We start from the raw sequence: 23563 nt of genomic DNA on the forward strand, positions 1-23563 counted from the left end.
AGAAAACTGGTTTTAGCAACGTTTGCTAAACCTTTTTACATGAAAAAGAAAGAAAAACACACACTTTCAACTTGATAAAAATAGTGCTCTTTCTTTTTTTTTTTATTATTAAATGTCAATTTAAAGGGACAGTAAACATCTTGTAGTTATGAGAAATTTCTGTAGTCTTCCTATAGAATAACATATCAGCCAAGTCTAAACGTTTTCAAAACAAAAAACATCCTTCTTACTGCAATTGTTTGTCAATAGCCAAACTTATTTGAAGGAGCCAATCTTAGCTTTAGGGGCCATTTATCAAGGTCTGAATGCAGCTGTTTCCGCGTGAGCCTTCAGGATCACCGGAAACAGAAGTTAAAGGGACATTAAACCCAATTTTTTTCTTTCATTATTCAGATAGAGAATACAATTTTAAACAACATTAAAATTTACTTCTATTATCTAATTTGCTTTATTCTTTAGATATCCTTTGTTTAAAAAATAGAAATGCACATGGGTGAGCCAATCACATGAGGCATCTATGTGCAGCCACCAATCAGCAGCTTCTGAGGCTATCTAGATATGCTTTTCAGCAAAGAATATCAAGAGAATGAAGTAAAATAGATAATAGAAGTAAATTAGAAAGTTGTTTAAAATTGCACGTTCTTTCTAAACAATGAAAGAACAATTTGGGGTTCAATGTCCCTTTAAGAAACAGTGGTCTTAAGACCACTGCTCTTTAACCTGTCCGCCACCTCTGAGGCGGCAGACAGCAATCAACCCAATCGTATATGGTTGGGTTGATTGACACCCCCTGCTAGTGGCCGATTGGCCGCAAATGTGCAGGAGGCGGCATTGCACAAGAATTTCTAGAGAAATGCTTGTGCAATGATAAATGCCGACAGCGTATGCTGTTGGCATTTATCGATGTGCGGCGGACATTGTTAAATCGGCCTCATAGTCTGCTGACTAAAAGGATATTAAAGCAGGGGCGTATTTTGTCCTAGGCAAACAAGGCACTTGCCTAGGGCAGTAGATTGGAGGGGGGCAGCACATGTTTATGGCTATATTTATAAGAAGCTTACCGTTATTTTAGAAGTATTATACAGGTATATAATGGGAGATTTTGCCCAATGAGCTTACATTCTAGGGGGTAAAATAAGAGAATGCCCATGGAGCTTACAGTTTATAAAGTAACTCTGAACCTTTCATTTATTCAGCTAGCTATAGCTTTTAGTTCAGGTGGCTTTCAGCACTCAGTATTGTGCTTGGGGAAATATTATTTCAAGAAAATTGTTTGTTTTTTAATATATTTTGCAGCAACATATAAATGTATGTGTGTGCTCACGACAGTGCGTATGTGCACTGTGTGTGTATATGTGTCTTTGACTATGTGTGTGCGTGAGCCTGTTTATATGTGTATTCAAGTGTTTTGTAAGCCCTGGTGAAATATGAAAATACCATAAAAAAATATTAATGTCACTCCCTGAGTAAAAAATATTATGGCCAAAAAAAGACCTAAAACCTTGGGGGAGGGGGGGGGGCAGAATTTTGAGTTCATAGGGAAGCACTAAACCTAAATATGCCACTGTATTAAAGTGAATTGCAGTTGGTATCAGCTAAAGCCAATAAGGGACAACTATATAAGGCCTAGATTTGGAGTTTGGCGGTAGCCGTGAAAACCAGCGTTAGAGGCTCCTAACGCTGGTTTTAGGCTACCTCCGGTATTTGGAGTCACTCAAAAAAGGGTCTAACGCTCACTTTTCAGCCGCAACTTTTCCATACCGCAGATCCCCTTACGTCAATTGCGTATCCTATCTTTTCAATGGGATTTTTCTAACTCCGGTATTTAGAGTCGTGGCTGAAGTGAGCGTTAGAAATCTAACGACAAAACTCCAGCCGCAGAAAAAAGTCAGTAGTTAAGAGCTTTCTGGGCTAACGCCAGTTCATAAAGCTCTTAACTACTGTACTCTAAAGTACACTAACACCCATAAACTACCTATGTACCCCTAAACCGAGGTCCCCCCACATCGCCGCCACTCAATTAAATTTTTTTAACCCCTAATCTGCCGACCGCCACCTACGTTATACTTATGTACCCCTAATCTGCTGCCCCTAACACCGCCGACCCCTATATTATATTTATTAACCCCTAACCTGCCCCCCACAACGTCGCAGCCAGCTACCTACAATAATTAACCCCTAATCTGCCGACCGCAAAGAGCCGCCACCTACATTATAGCTATGTACCCCTAATCTGCTGCCCCTAACACCGCCGACCCCTATATTATATTTATTAACCCCTAATCTGCCCCCCTCAACGTCGCCTCCACCTGCCTACACTTATTAACCCCTAATCTGCCGAGCGGACCTGAGCGCTACTATAATAAAGTTATTAACCCCTAATCCGCCTCACTAACCCTATAATAATTAGTATTAACCCCTAATCTGCCCTCCCTAACATCGCCGACACCTAACTTCAATTATTAACCCCTAATCTGCCGACTGGAGCTCACCGCTATTCTAATAAATGTATTAACCCCTAAAGCTAAGTCTAACCCTAACACTAACACCCCCCTAAATTAAATATAATTTTAATCTAACGAAATTAATTAACTCTTATTAAATAAATTATTCCTATTTAAAGATAAATACTTACCTGTAAAATAAACCCTAATATAGCTACAATATAAATTATAATTATATTATAGCTATTTTAGGATTAATATTTATTTTACAGGTAACTTTGTAATTATTTTAACCAGGTACAATAGCTATTAAATAGTTAATAACTATTTAATAGCTAAAATAGTTAAAATAATTACAAATATACCTGTAAAATAAATCCTAACCTAAGTTACAATTAAACCTAACACTACACTATGAATAAATTAATTAAATAAAATACCTATAATTATCTACAATTAAACCTAACACTACACTATCAATAAATAAATTAAATACAATTCCTACAAATAAATACAATGAAATAAACTAACTAAAGTACAAAAAATAAAAAAGAACTAAGTTACAAAAAATAAAAAAATATTTACAAACATTAGAAATATATTACAACAATTTTAAACTAATTACACCTACTCTAAGCCCCCTAATAAAATAACAAAGCCCCCCAAAATAAAAAAAATGCCCTACCCTATTCTAAATTACTAAAGTTCAAAGCTCTTTTACCTTACCAGCCCTGAACAGGGCCCTTTGCGGGGCATGCCCCAAGAAGTTCAGCTCTTTTGCCTGTAAAAAAAAACATACAATACCCCCCCCCAACATTACAACCCACCACCCACATAGCCCTAATCTAACCCAAACCCCCCTTAAATAAACCTAACACTAAGCCCCTGAAGATCTCCCTACCTTGAGTCGTCTTCACCCAGCCGAGCCAAATTCTTCATCCAAGCGGAGCAAGAAGAGGTCATCCATCCGGTAGAAGTCTTCATCCAAGCGGCATCTTCTATCGCCATCCATCCGGAGTGGAGCGGCAGCATCCTGAAGACCTTCGACGCGGAACATCCATCCTGGCCGACGACTGAACGACGAATGACGGTTCCTTTAAATGACGTCATCCAAGATGGCGTCCCTCGAATTCCGATTGGCTGATAGGATTCTATCAGCCAATCGGAATTAAGGTAGGAATATTCTGATTGGCTGATGGAATCAGCCAATCAGAATCAAGTTCAATCCGATTGGCTGATCCAATCAGCCAATCAGATTGAGCTTGCATTCTATTGGCTGTTCTGATCAGCCAATAGAATGCGAGCTCAATCTGATTGGCTGATTCAATCAGCCAATCAGATTTTTCCTACCTTAATTCCGATTGGCTGATAGAATCCTATCAGCCAATCGGAATTCGAGGGACGCCATCTTGGATGACGTCATTTAAAGGAACCGTCATTCGTCGTTCAGTCGTCGGCCAGGATGGATGTTCCGCGTCGGAGGTCTTCAGGATGCTGCCGCTCCACTCCGGATGGATGACGATAGAAGATGCCTCTTGGATGAAGACTTCAATCGGATGGAAGACCTCTTCTGCCCCGCTTGGATGAAGACTTCTACCGGATGGAGGACCTCTTCTTGCTCTGCTTGGATGAAGAATTTGGCTCGGCTGGGTGAAGACGACTCAAGGTAGGGAGATCTTCAGGGGCTTAGTGTTAGGTTTATTTAAGGGGGTTTGGGTTAGATTAGGGGTATGTGGGTGGTGGGTTGTAATGTTGGTGGGGGGTATTGTATGTTTTTTTTTACAGGCAAAAGAGCTGATCTTCTTGGGGCATGCCCCGCAAAGGGCCCTGTTCAGGGCTGGTAAGGTAAAAGAGCTTTGAACTTTAGTAATTTAGAATAGGGTAGGGCATTTTTTTATTTTGGGGGGCTTTGTTATTTTATTAGGGGGCTTAGAGTAGGTGTAATTAGTTTAAAATTGTTGTAATATATTTCTAATGTTTGTAAATATTTTTTTATTTTTTGTAACTTAGCTTTTTTTATTTTTTGTACTTTAGTTAGTTTATTTCATTGTATTTATTTGTAGGAATTGTATTTAATTTATTTATTGATAGTGTAGTGTTAGGTTTAATTGTAGATAATTATAGGTATTTTATTTAATTAATTTATTGATAGTGTAGTGTTAGGTTTAATTGTAACTTAGGTTAGGATTTATTTTACAGGTATATTTGTAATTATTTTAACTAGGTAGCTATTAAATAGTTCTTAACTATTTAATAGCTATTGTACTTGGTTAAAATAATTACAAAGTTACCTGTAAAATAAATATTAATCCTAAAATAGCTATAATATAATTATAATTTATATTGTAGCTATATTAGGGTTTATTTTACAGGTAAGTATTTATCTTTAAAAAGGAATAATTCATTTAATAAGAGTTAATTAATTTCGTTAGATTAAAATTATATTTAATTTAGGGGGGTGTTAGTGTTAGGGTTAGACTTAGCTTTAGGGGTTAATACATTTATTAGAATAGCGGTGAGCTCCAGTCGGCAGATTAGGGGTTAATAATTGAAGTTAGGTGTCGGCGATGTTAGGGAGGGCAGATTAGGGGTTAATACTATTTATTATAGGGTTAGTGAGGCGGATTAGGGGTTAATAACTTTATTATAATAGCGGTGCGGTCCGCTCGGCAGATTAGGGGTTAATAAGTGTAGGCAGGTGGAGGCGACGTTGTGGGGGGCAGATTAGGGGTTAATAAATATAATATAGGGGTCGGCGGTGTTAGGGGCAGCAGATTAGGGATACATAGGGATAATATAAGTAGCGGCGGTTTACGGAGCGGCAGATTAGGGGTTAATAATAATATGCAGGGGTCAGCAATAGCGGGGGCGGCAGAATAGGGGTTAATAAGTGTAAGGTTAGGGGTGTTTAGACTCGGGGTACATGTTAGAGTGTTAGGTGCAGACGTAGGAAGTGTTTCCCCATAGGAAACAATGGTGCTGCGTTAGGAGCTGAACGCAGCTTTTTTGCAGGTGTTAGGTTTTTTTTCAGCTCAAACAGCCCCATTGTTTCCTATGGGGGAATCGTGCACGAGCACGTTTTTGAGGCTGGCCGCGTCCGTAAGCAACTCTGGTATCGAGAGTTGCAGTTGCGTTAAATATGCTCTACGCTCCTTTTTTGGAGCCTAACGCAGCCTTTCTGTGTACTCTCAATACCAGAGTTATTTTTATGGTGCGGCCAGAAAAAAGCCAGCGTTAGCTACGCGGGTCCTTACCGACAAAACTCTAAATCTAGCCGTAAGTGAGTTAGCCTTGAAAAATCAGCAGTGTGCAATTCCTCCTCTTAGAATAAAAAGTATCTACAATGGGGGGCGGAGCTGGCCATCAAGGAGACAAGACGTGCATTGCAAGAGCTCCTCAAATAGCCCAATAATGTTGTTTATTTCCCAAATAAAATCTTGACATAGATATAAAGTCTAAGCAAGAAACTCATCTGGGTATGTTTAGGGCTAACTTGGAATTATCTGATGAGACAAAACCTCCAACCAATGATCTTTAATGGGGCCACGAGGCCGCCGGTATGACGGTATGACACACAGCTTACCATGTCCGTAGCTATCTGAACTACTCAGACCTTGGAAACTATGGCGCCGAATCAGACTTACAGACATCAAGGCTTTCATTCATCTGTTGGTCCATATGGTAGATGTTTACCTACAGGGTGAGTCTCAGAGGAGGAGAGCCATAATGGCCGCAAACAGACTGCTGCCCGGGACCTTGCGACCTTTGATAACCCATCACAATAACCTTACTGGCTTACCCGCTACCGACCCAAAAGGGTACAGATAAAAAATAAAAAAAAATACCTTACCAGGGGCAAGGTATCGGCCTGGAGGACTCTGTGGGCTGGCACCGGTGCAGGACCGGGGAATGACTGCATTACTTGGCGCACCAAGGGTTTTTTACTGACATGTAGCTGGTCGAATGCAGCTGTGTTTCTGGGAGCTGGCACCGGTGAGTTGTTTCTTATGGGGGAGATGCCGAAAAATACAAGAGAGAGGCCATATAGAGTGAAGAGAGAGTGTAGGGCTGATGCGGTGCTTATACCGACCTGCGCCATCTTGCACTACCACGCGGCTCTCAAGGCGAAGCTCAAAAAAACTGTTACAATCAACCCAGAGCTGGACCTCTAATCTGTATTGAGGCATTTTAGCAGATAGCCGTGGCCTGACCCTAGAGCTTGAAGACATGTACTTTTATTATGTGTTCCGCTTCATTACGGACAGCGGGAGCGGCTTGGCGACTGTCACAGTTCCAAGACAGGGGACTCTGGTCTGCTCTGTCCCAGTGGATATCCGTAGCCAAGTAGGGAGAACTTTCAGAGGCCTGCAGACTCATTTCTGTCGACCAGCCGCTCAGCCGTTTGGGTTTAAATCAGCATTATTTATGCCGTCCAGCATGATGAGAAGCTTAAAGTTACGCATCTCTGGACTTTGAATTAGAATGTGGCCCAGTAGTTTGTGTCTTCAATGTATACTTTAAATGTCTGGTAGGTCTGATGACAGAAACCGCTTGCAACTTTACTTGAGCTCCGGTTAGTTACAGGTTATTTATGTTTAATTAACTAGTGGGGAGAGTGTGGATCATATGGCAGTATAAGTCTTTATAGCATCTAGGCGCTAATTTTTCAATCTACCCTACATACAGATGGAATAGCTATGTATACTGAATCTATAACTACTTATGTTCCTAACGATTACATATATTATCGCTACATCCTATGTTTTTCATTGGTTTCATATTGCATAGCTTGAAGTCTTTATTATCAACATACTATTGAGGCATATTGTGTTTTAATCCTGGTCCTTCTAATTTATTGCCCCATAAATAGGGTCCTGACTTAGTTCCCCTAGTTAGTAGGTGGTCAGTTTCCTATCCATTTAGAAGGTTCACTTCAGAGGTTGTTATATACTGTCTATAAATCCCAACAGCCCCTCTTACCTACCATAGTAGTTGTGCTGGACATACTTTGTTTATTAATTTAGCCCACACCCTACTAGTTTTTTGTCTGTTTGTCTTTTGCTACTCTGAGCTAGTTCCTATATATGAGGAATATTATATCGCTGAGTATATAGAAACATTTATTATTTTTGTCTAATGTGTGTCTTGTTTCTACATAATAGCATTGACAGATCCTCATATGTACAAAATTTTCAATAGCAAAATGGCTGCTCTGTCTAGTGTCATTATAGTACATGATAACTTGTCCTCAGATTTCACTCTAAAGATATATAGAGACTTTCTTTTACCTATTTTGCTAAATATGATTTCCCTATGCTACCTCATACTCAGTATCTGCACCCTCTATCACTACATCCTATGTTCTCTAGGTGCAGTGTGTGCTAGGTGCAGTGTGTGCTAGGTGCCGTGTGTGCTAGGTACAGTGTGTGCTAGGTACAGTGTGTGCTAGGTGCAGTGTGTGCTAGGTGCAGTGTGTGCTAGGTGCAGTGTGTGCTAGGTACAGTGTGTGCTAGGTGCAGTGTGTGCTAGGTGCAGTGTGTGCTAGGTACAGTGTGTGCTAGGTGCAGTGTGTGCTAGGCGCAGTGTGTGCTAGGCGCAGTGTGTGCTAGGCACAGTGTGTGCTAGGTACAGTGTGTGCTAGGTACAGTGTGTGCTAGGCACAATGCGTGCTAGGTTCAATGTGTGCTAGGTACTGCATGTGCCAGGCAAGGGGGGTGCCGGGTACGGCGTGTGCTAGGTACGGCGTGAGCTAGGTGCCGTGTGTGCTAGGTACCGTGTGTGCTAGGTATCGGGTGTGCTAGGTACAATGTGTGCTAGGAACAATGTGTGCTAGGTACAAAGTGTGCTAGGCACAAAGTGTGCTAGGTACAATGTGTGCTAGGTACAGTGTGTGCTAGGTACAGTGTGTGCTAGGTACAGTGTGTGCTAGGTACAATGTGTGCTAGGTACAATATGTGCTAGGTACAATGTGTGCTAGATACAATGTGTGCTAGGTACAATGTGTGCTAGGTATAATGTGTGTTAGGTACAATGTTTGCTAGGTTTAATGTGTGCTAGGTACTGCATGTGCCAGGCAGGGGGGGTGCCTTGTACGGCGTGTGCTAGGTACGGCGTGAGCTAGATACAGTGTGTGCTAGGTACCGTGTGTGCTAGGTACCGTGTGTGCTAGGTGCCGTGTGTGCTAGGTGCCGTGTGTGCTAGGCGCCGTGTGTGCTAGGCGCCGTGTGTGCTAGGTGCAATGTGTGCTAGGTACAATGTGTACTAGGTACAGTGTGTGCTAGGTACAGTGTGTGCTAGGTACAGTGTGTGCTAGGTATAGTGTGTGCTAGGTACAGTGTGTGCTAGTTACAGTGTGTGCTAGGTACAGTGTGTGCTAGGTTCAGTGTGTGCTAGGTACTGCATGTGCCAGGCAAGGGGAGTGCCGGGTACGGCGTGTGCTAGGTACGACGTGAGCTAGGTACAGTGTGTGCTAAGTACCGTGTGTGCTAGGTGCCGTGTGTGCTAGGTGCCGCATGTGCTAGGTACCATGTGTGCTAGGTACCATGTGTGCTAGGTACAGTGTGTGCTAGGTACCATGTGTGCTAGGTACAACGTGTGCTAGGTACAGTGTGTACTAGGTACAATGTGTGCTAGGTACAATGTGTGCTAGGTACAGTGTGTGCTAGGTACAATGTGTGCTAGGTACAATGTGTGCTAGGTACAGTGTGTGCTAGGTACAGTGTGTGCTAGGTACAGTGTGTGCTAGGTACAGTGTGTGCTAGGTACAATGTGTGCTAGGTACAATGTGTGCTAGGTACAGTGTGTGCTAGGTACAGTGTGTGCTAGGTACAACGTGTGCTAGGTACAGTGTGTACTAGGTACCATGTGTGCTAGGTACAACGTGTGCTAGGTACAGTGTGTACTAGGTACAATGTGTGCTAGGTACAATGTGTGCTAGGTACAGTGTGTGCTAGGTACAGTGTGTGCTAGGTACAGTGTGTGCTGGGTACAGTGTGTGCTGGGTACAGTGTGTGCTAGGTACAGTGTGTGCTAGGTACAGTGTGTGCTAGGTTCAATGGGTGCTAGGTACCGCATGTGCCAGGCAAGGGGGTGCCGGGCACGGCGTGTGCTAGGTACGGCATGTGCTAGGTACGGCGTGAGCTAGGTACCGTGTGTGCTAGGTACAATGTGTGCTAGGTACAATGTGTGCTAGGTACGGCATGGGCTAGGTACAGTTTGAACGAAGTACCGTGGATGCTAGGTACAGTGTGGGCTAGGTGCAGAGCGCATTAGATGCAATGAGTGCTGGCTACGGTGCATGCTTGGTTCATTGTGTGCTGGGTACTGTGTGTGCTAGGCAAGGTGGGTGCCGGGTGCTGTGTGTGCTGAGCATAGTGTGAGCTAGGTACAGTAGGTTCCAGGTACTATGCGTGTTGGGTACGATGTGTGCTAGGTATGAAGTGTGCCAGGTACAGGGTATGCTGGGTACAATTTAGGTTAAGTAGAGTATGTGCTAGGTATATTGTGTGCTGGGAACTGGGTATGGTTGGGTATGGTTTATGCTAAATACAATGAATGAAGTACAGTGAATGTGTGCTGGGTATGGCATGTGCTAGGTGTAATGAGGGCCAGGTGTAGTGGGTGTTAGGCACAATAAGTGCTGAGTAAAGTATGTACTAGACACAAGGTGCATATTACTTGTCTCTGGAATTAAATCTAATCTATAAGTATCACCCCTCCCCCCCCCCTTATTTCTAGAGCCCACACTAGGGTTCCACCTTGGTGAATTATTTTCACCACATATCCCTGCAATTTATTTGTGATATATCAATGTTTGAACAGCTATTGCAACTGGACCTGCGTGTCCGATCCTTTTGTTTGTGTATGTTTGAACAGGGGTCCTGTGTGTCCCCAAGTGTTACCTTTCCCTGCAATTTATCTATGATATATCAATGTTTGAACAGCTATCGCAACCGGACCTGCGTGTCCGATCCTTTTATTTGTGTATGTTAGATCAGGGGTCCTGCGAGTCCCCAAATGTTACCTCTTATTCTAAAACCGAATAAAAATTCATTAAAAAAAAAAAGTATCTACAATTTTTACACGAAGAAAAAGAAAGGGAGTTTAAAGGGAGTTAAATGACATGAAAAGGGGCCAAAATAAATAATGGAAGTATATAGGAAAGTTGTTTTGCTACACATAACTTAACCTCTTAAGGACCAATGACGGAATTATTCCATCATGAAACAATTGAGCAAACTGTAGCTGTGTCCTTAAAGGATTCCAAAACTTTGAATGGTGTCATATAATTAAATTATCAAAATCAAATCTACATATCTTAACAATCATAACTTACCCACTTGGACTTGAAAACGAGCGTTATTAGCGTAATTAAATCATATATTTTATTTGACAATAAATGTCATAGAAGCCAAACCCCCTTTAATGGTGCCTGCAATGCAAATGCGTGTCTCCAATCACAAAGCGTGTTCGTGCATATCATTAAGGCATCGCTGCTTCTTCTGGCACATGCGCAATAGAACTCTGTGTTTTGCACATGCGCAGATTGCCGCTTTGAATACACATAACCAGAATCGGTCTGCTTGTTCAGAGTATGGTGACGTATATGATGACGTGTTGCATCACTTGCGCATGCGCAGTACGGGAAAAATCGGCCATATTGATAACTCAGGTTATCATGAATGATTCAGTATTCAAACTACATGTTATAACGGTGGGTTTGGAATTTAATACATTTTTGAAAGTGAATATTCAGTGAACGGTAATAATCTGACACGCAAAGCCTATTACAAATATGGATATCAAAGATGTATATATCGAATTCAGAGAAGTGTTTGCAAACGTTTAGTGTCCCTTTAAGGGGATAACATGTTACTGTCTGTTTAAACTCTACTCTTCTAACTGTATTTTTCACCCCTTTTCTGCTGACACGCTACTTTATTTTAACCTTCACACTGGTAACTAGATTTTAACTATCGGTCATCGGATTTTGTAACCAGAAAGTGCGCCAGACGGGTCGCAGAATCTGTACACCCCCACACAACGGCTGCAATGACTTGCATAGCTGTTAACCCCTTATACTCAGTCACCAAGTTCAGCCAGTCCCTTCACTGTATAACAATCTGAGGGGGGAGTATTTGAACGAAGTTATCTCTTTTTGTGGGTGTGTAAATGTATGACAGAATGAAAGTAAAGCCTAAATATTTCTGACTTTGCAAATAAGAAAAGATGATTGACAGAGGGTGACTGAGTGATCTTGAGCCTGTGTATATGTGTGACCCTAAATGTGTGTCTGTGTGAGTCACCAAAACTGTAATGGCTTCTCCAGTTACGATTACATTCTTATTGAAATGTGAGTGAGGGTATGTCTATGGAGCACATGTGAGTAAGGGAGTGAGTCCCTGAATGCACCATGGAGTGGTCATTCTCTTAAAGACAATTTTCTTTCATTTTTCAGATATAGCATACAATTTTAAACAACTTTCTAATTTACTTCTATTATCTATTTTGTTTTGTACTCTTGGTATCCTTTGTTGAAAAGCATACCTAGTTAGGCTCCGGAGCAGCCGTGCCCTGCCAGGAGCTAGAAGCTGATTGGTGGCTGCACATATATCCACTTGTCATTGGTTCAACCAATGTGTTCAGCTAGCTTCCTGCAGTGCAATGCTGCTCCTTCAACAAAGAATACCAAAGGAATGAAGCAAATTTGATCATTGAAATTAATTGGAAAGTTGTTTCGAATTGTATGTTCTCTCTAAAACATGAAAGAAAAATGTTGGGTTTCATATCCCTTCAAACCAATTGTGTGCCAGAGGCCAGCAATACTTTGAAATGCAATAAGTTGAACTCCTTAAAGGGATAGTTGTTGGTATGAAACTATTTTACATTCTCTCACAGATAAGGTGATAACTTATTAACATTATGTTATATAACATTATTATAACATCACTGCGCATGCGCAAGAGTCCCAACCTCCTACAAACAGCTGTTTAAGGCGACTTATTTGAGAACAAAGGGTCGAGGAATTCTATGGACCGTAATCTGCAATGCGCATGTGCAAACAATGCCGCGCATGCGCACACGACCCTACTCCTCAGTGATCCATCGTGCGCATCTGACTTGCCGTGCCCGGTGGGTGCTTATGGGGGTTACAACGGGGTGCTGATGGGGCTTACATAACTTACACATTGGGTGCTAATAGGGGTTACAGGGGGTACTGATGGGGCTTACTTAAGTTACACATGGTGTTCTTATAGGGGGTGCTGATGGGGCTTACTTAAGTTACACAGTGGGTGTTTATAGGGTTTACAGGGGGTGCTGATGGGGCTTACATAAGTTACACAGTGGGTGCTTATAGGGGTTACAGGGGGTGCTGATGGGGCTTACTTAAGTTACACAGTGGGTGTTTATAGGGGTTACAGGGGGTGCTGATGGGGCTTACTTAAGTTACACAGTGGGTGCTTATAGGGGTTACAGGGGGTACTGATGGGGCTTACATAAGTTACACAGTGGGTGTTTATAGGGGTTACAGGGGTGCTGATGGGGCTTACTTAAGTTACACAGTGGGTGCTTATAGGGGTTACAGGGGGTGCTGATGGGGCTTACATAAGTTACACATTGGGTGCTTATAGGGGTTACAGGGGGTGCTGATGGGGCTTACTTAAGTTACACAGTGGGTGCTTATAGGGGTTACAGGGGGTGCTGATGGGGCTTACATAACTTACACATTGGGTGCTTATAGGGGTTACAGGGGGTGCTGATGGGGCTTACTTAAGTTACACAGTGGGTGCTTATAGGGGTTACAGGGGGTACTGATGGGGCTTACATAAGTTACACAGTGGGTGCTTATAGGGGTTACAGGGGGTACTGATGGGGCTTACTTAAGTTACACAGTGGGTGCTTATAGGGGTTACAGGCGGTGCTGTTGGGGCTTACATAAGTTACACATTGGGTGCTTATAGGGGTTACAGGGGGTGCTGATGGGGCTTAATTAAGTTACACAGTGGGTGCTTATAGGGGTTACAGGGGGTGCTGATGGGGCTTACTTAAGTTACACAGTGGGTGCTTATAGGGGTTACAGGGGGTACTGATGGGGCTTACATAACTTACACATTGGGTGCTTATAGGGGTTACAGGGGGTGCTGATGGGGCTTACTTAAGTTACACAGTGGGTGCTTATAGGGGTTACAGGGGATGCTGATGGGGCTTACTTAAGTTACACAGTGGGTGTTTATAGGGGTTACAGGGGGTGCTGATGGGGCTTACATAAGTTACACAGTGGGTGTTTATAGGGTTTACAGGGGGTGCTGATGGGGCTTACATAAGTTACACATTGGGTGTTTATAGGGTTACAGGGGGTGCTGATGGGGCTTACATAAGTTACACATTGGGTGTTTATAGGGGTTACAGGGGGTGCTGATGGGGCTTACTTAAGTTACACAGTGGGTGTTTATAGGGGTTACAGGGGGTGCTGATGGGGCTTACTTAAGTTACACATGAGCTTTTTATAGATACAGGCTTCTAAGCAGCATGCCCCCTGCTCCTATACTTAACATTGTTAAGTATAAATAAAGTTGCGCGGTGATGTCACCACGCAAAATGGGAAGCCCCGGGAATGCCTGTCACTCTACAGGCACGATCCCCGGGGTAGGAGCGGGTGGGAGCCCCCAGATCTCCCTCAAGTTGGGAGCGTGCTAGTGACGGCTGGGGGTTACAGGGGGAGCTGGGGCTTATGTAGGTTACACAGAGGGTGCTTATAGGGGTTAAAATGGGATGCTGATGGCGGTTAAATGGGGGCCGCTGGTGCTTATGTAGTTTACAGAGGGGGTGCTTAAGGGGGTTACAGGGGTGCTTCTGGGTGTTACAGTGGGAACTGATTGTGCTTATGTAGGCTATCCCCTCTGTAACCTACATAAGTCCCATCAGCCCCCCCTGTAACCCCCATAAGCACCCCCTGTGTAACCTACATAAGCCCCATTAGCCCTCCCTGTAACCCCCATAAGCACCCCCTGTGTAACCTACATAAGCCCCATCAGCCCCCCCTGTAACCCCCATAAGCACTCCCTGTATAACCTACATAAGCCCCATTAGCCCTCCCTCTAACCCCCATAAGCACCAGCGCCCCCATGTCATCCCCATAAGCACCACCTGTGTAACTTACCTAAGCCCCATCAGCCCACCTGTAACCGCTATAAGAACCCCATGTGTAACTTATGTAAGCCCCATCGGCACCCCCTGTAACCCCTATAAACACCCACTGTGTAACTTATGTAAGCCCCATCAGCACCCCTTTAAACCCTATAAGCACCCAATGTGTAAGTTATGTAAGCCCCATCAGCACCCCATTGTAACCCCCATAAGCACGGCAAGTCGGAGGTGCACGATGAATAACTGAGGAGTAGGGTTGTGTGCGCATGCGCGGCATTGTTTGCACATGCGCATTGCAGATTACGGTCCATAGAATTCCTCGACCCTTTGTTCTCAAATAAGTCGCCTTAAACAGCTGTTTGTAGGAGGTTGGGACTCTTGCGCATGCGCAGTGATGTTATAATAATGTTATATAATATAATGTTAATAAGTTATCACCTTATCTGTGAGAGAATGTAAAATAGTTTCATACCAACAACTATCCCTTTAAGGGGTTCAACTTATTGCATTGCAAAGTATTGCTGGCCTCTGGCACACAATTGGTTTGAAGGGATATGAAACCCAACATTTTTCTTTCATGTTTTAGATAGAACATACAATTCGAAACAACTTTCCAATTCATTTCAATGATCAAATTTGCTTCATTCCTTTGGTATTCTTTGTTGAAGGAGCAGCATTGCGCTGCAGGAAGCTAGCTGAACACATTGGATGAACCAATGACAAGAGGATATATGTGCAGCCACCAATCAGCTTCTTGCTCCTGGCAGGGCACGGCTGCTCCGGAGCCTAACTAGGTATGCTTTTCAACAAAGGATACCAAGTGGACAAAACAAAATAGATAATAGAAGTAAATTAGAAAGTTGTTTAAAATTGTATGCTATATCTGAAACATGAAAGAAATTTGCCTTTTAAAGAATAACCACTCTATGGTGCATTCAGGGATTCACTCCCTTACTCACATGTGCTCCATAGACATACCCTCACTCACATTTCATTAAGAATGTAATCGTAACACAGGCTCAAGATCACTCAGTCACCCTCTGTCAATCATCTTTTCTTATTTGCAAAGTCAGAAATATTTAGGCTTTACATTCATTCTGTCATACATTTACAGACTCACAAAAAGAGATAACTCCCCTCTCAGATTGTTACACAGTGAAGGGACTGGCTGAACTTGGTGACTGAGTATAAGGAGTTAACAGCTGTGCAAGTTGTTGCAGCCGTTGTGTGGTGGTGTACAGATTCTGCTACCCGTCTGGCGCACTTTCTGGTTACAAAATCCGATGACAGACAGTTTGTTCCGTCTGATTTTGCAACCAGTAACGTGCGCTCAGGAATGTGGTGCCATATATTTCCTCGACCCGTGTAAATCAGCTGTTTCCTTGACCCGTGTAAATCTAGCGCATGCGCAGTGAGCGCCACAAACCTCCAACAGCTGATTCACATCACCGGAAGTGACGTAGGTTGCGCATTCCTACGCGGTAGACAACTTATTTTAGAACACCAGACCATTTTTGGTTCAGAACCTGGGTAGCACTTGCTGATTGGTTGCTACATTTAGACAAAATAGCAGAACTTTGGAAAATGGTTCCATCTGAATCTTGAAAGTTTAACTTTGACTTTACATTTATTGGTCACTTTTAACCCTTGCACTCACACCTATCTTATATAAAGCCAGCCCCACTGAGTATCTATTTTAATGTTTTCTTTGTTGACCCTCTCTTTGTGACTTGTGTATTCAGATTTATTTCCTTTGTTCTGTCACCTGACTGCCAATCATTTAAAACATACTACAATAACCACAGCGTGGATGTTATTACATTGCAGAAAGTGGATGTTAAAAGGTTGAGTATGAAAAAAATGTCAATAGAATTATGGCAGAGAATCACATCTGTTCAATGGATGGTACTGAAAGGGTTAATTATCTAATTCAACTTATAAGGAACAACCTTAAAGGGATAGTAAACACCAAAAATATTATTGTGTAAAAAGATAGATAACCCCTTTATTTACCATTCCCCAGTTTTGCATAACCCACACTGTTTAGTAATATACTTTTTACCTCTGTGATTACCTGGTATCTAAGCTTTTGCAGACTGCCCCCTTATTTCAGTTCTTTTGACAGACTTGCATTTCAGGCAATTAGTGCTGACTCTTAAATAACTCCACGTGCATGAGGGTTAATGTTATTTACAGTATATAAAACACATGAACTAACACTTACTGACTGTGAAAAACTGTCAAATGCATTCAGATAAGAAGCGGCCTTCAAGGGTTTAGAAATTAGCATATGAACCTACCTAGGTTTAGCCTTCAACTAAGAATACCAAGAGAACAAAGCAAATTTGATGATAAAAGTAAATTAGAAAGTTGTTTAAAATGAAATGCCCTATCTGAATAATGAAAGTTTAATTTGGACTTTACTATTTCTTTAATATGTATAGTTTAGAGGAAAGGAAGGAGGAGAGAGGGGATATCCAACACAGATCAAACACATAAGAGCTTGCTGACTGAACACATCTGGCGAGCCAATGACAAGAGGCATACATGTGTAGCCACCAATCACCAGCTATCTCCCAGTAATGCACTGATGCATTGCTGCTATGGAGCCTACCTAGGTATGCTTTTCAACATAGGGTACAAAGAGAAATTTAAATTATAACGTATGCAAGTTAATTTGATAACATATGGAAAAGTCTCTTAAAAGGAAAAGAATGCTCAACAATGAAAGTTTAATGTTGACTTTATTCTTGCGTGAAAGAAATATAATCTGGGAAATAGGGCAAATATGGCTAAAAGATAGAGACATTATGGTAATGGGGCTTCAAAGTGAATGTCAATTTTCAGCAATGAGTGCCCGGTTTTTAAAAATACTTTTAAAAACAGGGGCACTACTGGGAGCTAGTTAACGTACTTTGTGAACCAATAACATGAGGCATATACAGTATGTGCTGCCACCAATCAGCAACTCCTGAGCTTATCTAGAAATCCTTTTCAACAAGGGATACCAAGACCGATAAACAAAGAAGATAATAGAAGTAAATTGGAGAGGTTTCCGGTGGGAGGAGCTGTGCAGTGTGAACACGCTGTGTCGGCGTCGGGAGCCGAAGTTCGGACAGCTCAACACTACTCTCTCCTATTGCCTCATCTCCCATTGTTGGTGCGTCTAGCATCCTAGGGAGTCGGGCAAGTTCTATCTAAGCCCAGGCAGGAAACTCACAAAAGACTCAGTATCGGCTTTTATGTCAGAGCCGCAACTTCGTTCCACTGCTGGGGTCCGGTAACCTGAATACCTTGATGAGGGATTCCTACTGACTTGGTTCTCTGTCGCCTGCATAACATGTCTCTACTATACGAGACAGTTTACCCCTTTAAAAGCGTACACAAGCAGCAGTACAGCATCTTGTAAGTTCGGTGGTGGATAGTGAAAGAGCATTACCTTCATTGGACAAACCCTGAGGACCAGCCGTACCCGTTGTGGGGTAGCGTTACCCCCTAGGGTACTTCCAGGGCGGTAACCTCTCCGGAATCACTGGAAGCAATAAAAGTTAAGCTACCGGCAGCTTGCTGTTTGGGGACGTAACAGCTGAAGATCCCTGGCCAATCTGAAAACGGCTCATTGTGCGAGCCCCCCCACCCACCCAATAGGAAACGGAGGTGTGTCAGGAAGCAGACAACACTCACCATTCTCGCATGGAGCTCACACAGTTACTGTTCAGCTTGAGGAGGGGAGCAGTTTGCGGACTGTGAATCGTCAGGAGAGCCTTAGAATAACTCCCTTAGGACTGAGCTAACGGACTGGGCGACATATATGTGAGTTATAAACATTTTAACACTCTATCTGCTAATTTCTGTGTGGGTATTTATACTCAGCTATTGCGGTGGGTGGAAGGACTGATAATTCACCTTCACAAGGAAAGGAGGATCTTCTGTATTTAAATACAGCAAACGGCTGCTCACTAGGACTGCCTAGAAGGGGGGAAAAAAAAAAAAAAAAGGAGTAATTGGATACATCTTGTATTATATTCTTCTCCCTGAGAATATTACACAGGATGCTCTCAATCAGGCCTGAAGTGTACAGCCTGAGCCTAAAATTTCCCTGGTCGCTATTTCTTTGGGAAAAGAAGGGGGAAGGGAAAAGAAAAAAAAAAAAGAGAGAAAAAAGTATATTTATTTGTGACTTTGGTGATCTTTTGTCAAAATTTTCTCTTTTCTTCTTGTTTCCATAATAGTAATATTGTTCCCATCTTTTTAAAAGGAAATGGTTTAAGTACTCTACAGTGTGTAACAGAAAAAAGCCAAGAAATTGGGAGCTATTGTTTTGTTATCAGATTTAGGTAATTTTCATCTTTGCAGAGTTCCCTTTTATTCCCGTTTGTAAATGTGGGTACTACAAGGGTAAGACTACGCTGACCCAATAATTAGCCCACACAAGTAGTCTATACAAAAAGGTAATGCTAGTGTTCTCTGGCGTTTTTTGTATAAAGGAGATTTTTAGTTAAATGTCCTTTTAACACTATTGATTCCTTCTATCTCACTACAAAGAATCTGGTTGATAGTTGGTGACCACGATAAAGAAAGGGAAAAGCTTCCCCTCATTTGTGATCTATTTAAATATTTCTTCTTCTAAAGGAGACCAGGTTCTTTAGGAACGTAGATAATTTTATTGCAAGCCACTTCTAAGAAACTACAATAGGTATAACTGACCAATTTTATACTCTATAAGTAGCCTGTTTATTTTTCACATTATCTGGGGAATTTACCTGTATTATATGTTCCCGTTTTCTAGATATCTATCTAACTGGTTATTAGACTTTGGAAAAGTTTATCTGTCTTAGAGATTGCAGGCCTTATTTTTTTCACTGTTGGACTTTTTATTTTCTGCACTGGGTAATAAAGAAAGGTAAAAAAAACAAAAAAACACCAAAGAGACACAAAAGAAAAGGATAAGATACAAGGTACACGCACCAATAAGAAAGGAGCAGGAGGATACAATATACACACTTAATATAATTTATTTTATTTATTTATTTATTTTTTTACACGTATTCAAGCTATATTTTTTTACACGTTCACTTCCCAGGCTTTTGCCTGGCATTATATGTGGGGTAAGGGGAGGTTTTTTTTCTCACTCACGTTTTGAAAGGAAAAATGTATCACGCAGGGGAAATCTAATTCTCCTAAAATGCCTGTGAAAACGAAAGATAAGAAAAATAAGACAATCGACACCAGTTTAGATAGTACAATGGAACCTAGCAGGTCCCCATTTGATTCACAAGCCCTTATAGCTAAAATATCAGAAGTATTTTCGCCGCAATTTGAAGCTATTAAAAAAGAGCTGGGCTCAATTGCTGTCGAAATAGGCTCATTGTCAGTTGAAGTAAGACAGTTCTCAGCGAGGTTAACAGAAGCAGAGGCCAAGATTTCTGATATAGAAGATCAGACGCATATCCAGGCTGATACTCTACGAAAACAAGAATCCAAAATTAAAAATATGCAGCTACGCCTGGAGGATCTTGAGGATCGCTCCAGGCGCAACAATATTAGATTAGTAGGGCTTCCCGAACAGTCAGAATTTGAGGATTTAATAAAATTTACGTCCACTACACTACCCCTCTCTCTTGGTATGCCATCCCACTTGCTACCACTCACGATTGAGCGTGCACACTGATTGGGCCCCAAGAAGTCATCTTTAGATGGAGTCACAAGGAGTAGGGTCTGTCTATTCAAACTTCTTAAATTTCAAGATAAAGTTGATTTATTGAAACTGTTTAAAAAATCTGATCCTCCAGTATTTGGAGGCAGCAGGATACTATTGTTTCAGGACTTCTCTTTTGAGACCTCATCTAAAAGAAGACTTATGGCCCCCCATTGCACACAATTAATAAATAAAGGGTTAAATGCTCGTATGGTTTACCCCGCCAGAATTATAGTTGAGGATCTCTCTGGTACTAGGCATGTATTTGATGAGGTTACAGAAGTTAAAAAATACATTGAGAGCAGTTAATCGTAGAAATGCTACCAACTAGAGTCTATAACGTTATTAGCAATGTTGAAGACTACACTCTCAATGCTAGACATGGGTAGCGAAGTTGTTATTTTGTTTAATTGTTTTTTATGGCTGCGTTGTCTGCGTGTTTTTCTTTTTTTTTTTTTTTTTTTTTTCTCCTTCCCGTTGCCGCCGCTTTCCTCTTCCCCGGTCCCGTGCCCCCGGGTCGCCCCGAATGGACTGCCCCCTACAAATTGCTTAATTAGTTAATTAATCTGAATCAGGATGGTGGAAGGAATTAAGGTTTTATCCTGGAACATAGGAGGGATATCCTCCCCTATTAAACGTAAGTTGGTCATTAAGACCCTAGCAAGATATAATCCAGATGTTGTTCTCCTTCAGGAGACTCATGTTAATGAATATGAAGCTGCTAAATTGAAGATAAAATGGGTAGGGGAAGTAGTCTCTACGACTGGTCCATCTAGAAAATGTGGAGTTGCTATTCTTTTTCATAAAGAGTTGGAATATAAGATAGATAAGGTAGAAATAGATCCAGCCGCAAGATATATTCTTATCCATGTGTTTATAAAGAACATTAAATTTATATTTTGTAACATATATGCTCCAAATAAGTTCTCTAGAGAATTTTGGGAGAAAATTAAAATTAAATTATTTCCCTTTATCACTGAAAATCTAATCTTAGGGGGTGATTTCAATGCCACTTTATGTCCGGTGCTAGATAGACTATCTAATAAAAATAGATTAGTGTATGAAAAAAAATGCAAAATATCTATCACAATTTTGCGCTAGCTTAAAATTAATAGATGTATGGCGTTTAAAAAACCCAGATAAACAATTATTTTCTTGTGAGTCTAAAGCACATGGCACCTTTTCGAGAATTGACCTATTTTTAATTACGGAGAATCTATCTATTCAGAAATTAGAGACAGGAATCAGAGATATTATCATCTCAGATCATGCAATCATTTCTCTGGCATTTCTTAATGGCCTGAAAAAAAAGGATTCAAACGCCAAGTTTTTATTTTCCTCGATATCTGTACACTAATCCTAAATTTGTTAATTTCTTGAAATCACGCTGGCAGCTATACTTCTCGGACAATATAAGTTATTCTAATAAACCAGAAATTTTTTGGGAAGCTTTTAAAGCAGTAATGCGGGCAGAAATACAAACATATCTTAGTATAGCGAAGAAAAAGAGTAAAGCATGGGAAATTCAAATCACGAATAAAGTCAGGAATGCATATAGAAAATATTGTTCAAGCCGCTCTTCGGGAAATTGGAAAAAATACCAAGATAATAGGAAGGAAAGAGATTTGTTTTTAAAACAAAAACTTTTAGAAGAAGAAGCAAAAATTAACCTCCAATTTAAGGGAATGCATGGCTCCTCCGCTAAATATTTAGCTAGACTTATTAAGGTTAGAAAAAAGAAAAACCTTATATCGGCAATCCAAATCGATAAGGGAAGATATACGGAGACTAATGGGATCATGGAGGCATTTTTTGCTAATTATCAACAATTATACTCTCGAGTTGAGATAGATAATATTAATCAAGATATCTTTTGGTCTATGATAAAAACACCCCAATTAAATAGTGAGGACTTAATATTGATCAATGCCCCAATATCTATCGATGAAATTAAAAAAGCCATAGATCATTTGAAGATGAATAAGGCTCCTGGACCAGATGGGTTCCCTGCAGAGTTTTATAAATGTCTTGGTGAGGTTTTACTGCCCACTTTAGAAAAATTATTTAATTATTATTATAGTTCCAATAATATGATTTCTAGTTATTTCTTGGCGGCCAATATTTCGCTCATCTTAAAGAAAGGTAAAAATCCAGAAGATCTGGCCTCTTATAGGCCGATCTCGGTTCTGAACACAGATTATAAGATTTTAATGGCTATTATTGCTTCAAGATTATCTTCTTGTTTACATAAAATCATCCATCCAGATCAGACTGGATTTATGGTAGCCAGAAATCCTGTGAAAAATATCCGCAAATTGATCAATTTTCTAGATTATGCTTGGAATATAGACAGGGAGAAGAAGAAGCCATTATGGCAAGATACTGCTATACTCTCTTTAGACGCGGTCAAAGCTTTTGATTCGATTGTATGGGAATATCTTTTCAGGGCGATGGAGAAGTTTGGCTTAAAAGGGGAGTTTGCAAACTTTATTCTTAGATTATATCATAACCCAATATCCTTCCTGCTTATCAATGGGTCCTTATCTCCCAAAATAATATTGCAGAGAGGCACCAGACAAGGTTGCCCTCTATCCCCTTTACTTTTTAATATAGCGTTGGAACCTCTTGCGATTAGATTTAGAGATGTATTGATAGGTGTCCCATTTGGTATATATCGTCTTAAAACGCTGCTATATGCAGATGACGTGTTGGTCTTCCTTACTAATATTCAGCAGTCTATCCCTATAATCCTACATGTATTAGAAGTCTTCAGCTCCTTTTCGGGTTATAAGATAAACTTAGAAAAGAGCGAACTAATGTGTATAAATAGCCCTCAGTTAGTAGACCTTGATATTCCATTCAAACTGGTTGATGTTATTAAATATCTAGGCTTAGTCTTGCATAAAAATCCGAAATGTTGGTATAAAGCCAACTTTGAGCCCCTTTTTCAAAAAATCGGATCTGATCTGCATCTTTGGGCCGCTTTCCCATTGTCTATCACAGCTAGAGTTAACCTAATAAAGTCAATAATTTTTCCGCGCTTATTATACCCTCTTCAGAATTTGCCTTTATTCATATTGAATAAAGATTTAAAGCTTTTTAATGCTCAAGTCTCTAAATTTATTTGGAATAATAAAAGGCCCCGAATTGCGCTAGCTAGACTAATGCAAAATTGTGGATCGGCGGGTTTGGCGCTTCCTAATCTCAAATTATATAACTTGGCTGTGATGGTTAAAACGGCAATAGATTGGCTTGCTGGTACTAATCTAGTTTC

Source organism: Bombina bombina, chromosome 7 (genome assembly GCF_027579735.1).
Source record: "Bombina bombina isolate aBomBom1 chromosome 7, aBomBom1.pri, whole genome shotgun sequence".
NCBI lineage: Eukaryota > Metazoa > Chordata > Amphibia > Anura > Bombinatoridae > Bombina > Bombina bombina.